This window comes from Orycteropus afer, unplaced genomic scaffold (genome assembly GCF_000298275.1).
Source record: "Orycteropus afer afer isolate SDZICR_OR568_19922 unplaced genomic scaffold, OryAfe1.0 scaffold00095, whole genome shotgun sequence".
NCBI lineage: Eukaryota > Metazoa > Chordata > Mammalia > Tubulidentata > Orycteropodidae > Orycteropus > Orycteropus afer.
The window spans coordinates 418,948-420,450 of NW_006921682.1; positions in this window are offsets into that span (position 1 = coordinate 418,948).

The following is a 1,503-nucleotide window of genomic DNA, read 5'->3' on the forward strand; positions in this document are numbered from 1 at the left end:
AATATTTTCTTCAGTACCATCAGTTCTTGATCATGTGCTACCTCCTGAAAAGTTGAAATATTGACTGATTATTTTTGGTACAGTGATTCTGTCTATTCTTTCCATCTTTTGATACTTCCTGCATCATTCAACTATTTGTCCATAGAATCCTTCAATATTGCAACTTGATGCTTTTTTTTTTTTTTTTCTCTTCAGTTGTTTCCACTTGAAAAACACTGAGCATGTTCTTCCTTTTTGTTTTTCTAGCTCTAGGTCTTTGAACATTCCATTATACTATTTTACTTTATCTTCTTCAGCTGTTCTTTATAATCTGTTCAACTCCCTTACTTCTTTCGTTTTGCTCTTGCATTTAATTCATATGGTCAGAAAGCACTCAACATATGACTGAAGAAGAGCTGCCTCCTCAGAGTGGAACCAACTTTAATGCTCTCAACAAGATGGATTGACACAGTGGCTGCAGCAATGGGTTCAGGTACAGCAGAGACCATAAGGCTGACACAGGACTGGACAGTGTTTTGTTCTGTTGTAGATAAGGTTGCTATGAGTCAGAGATAACACCATGGCACATAACAACACTTCTAAAATAGCAAGTTTCAGAATCTTTTCTGACATCCATTTTGATCTTTCTTTTATTTTGCATCTTTTAATGACCGATTGATTTCTTCATGTATTATGTCCTTGATATCATCCCACAATTTGTCTAGTATTCACTCATTAGTGTTCAAAGACTCAAACGTATTCATGAGATAATCTTTAAATTCAAGTGGGATATGCTCAAGGTCATACTTTGGTTTTATTATTATTATTATTATCATTTTATTTTTTTATTGTGATTTGGGTGAAGATTTACAGAGCAAATTCACTTTCCATACAGCAGTTCACATACACTTTGTCTCATGTCATTGACCACAGTTTACCTCAATGCAACAGCTACCCTCCCCATTCTTCCCCATAATTACCTCTCCCCAGTGTCCATCCCTCCATGCACTCCTGCCCCCTGAGCTGTCTCCCTGTGCATAAGCAGCCCTTCTTTCTCCCATGATTGTTCTCTCCAAGAAGTGTTACTACCTGAGGTAAATGTTCAACTTATATGCCTGTCTTTTGTTTGGCTGGAAACCACAGGTGTGGGTTCAATTCCATACCTGAAGGGCAGCTAGAGGTGATAGTCTCAGTTGTTCCACCAGGCTCCATTGGACAAGCAAAACTGGCCCCCCTCCTCTTTTTTTTTATTTTTTTCCTCCAAATGATTTTCAGTTTTGTTCCACATTGTTCTCCCTCTCTATCCCCTAGATAGATCCCCTTCCAAGTGGATGAAAGTGGTAGCTGGGCACCATCTAGTTCTTCTGGTATCATAGTCATATAGGCTGCAGATCAGATGGTGTACCAGTCTCTAGGACTAATTGTTTCCATGAATTTTGTTTTTCTTCATTCTTCTTTGCTCTGGATGAGGAGAGACCCATCGTTGCATCTAGATGGCAGCTTGCTAGCTTTTAAGATCCCAGT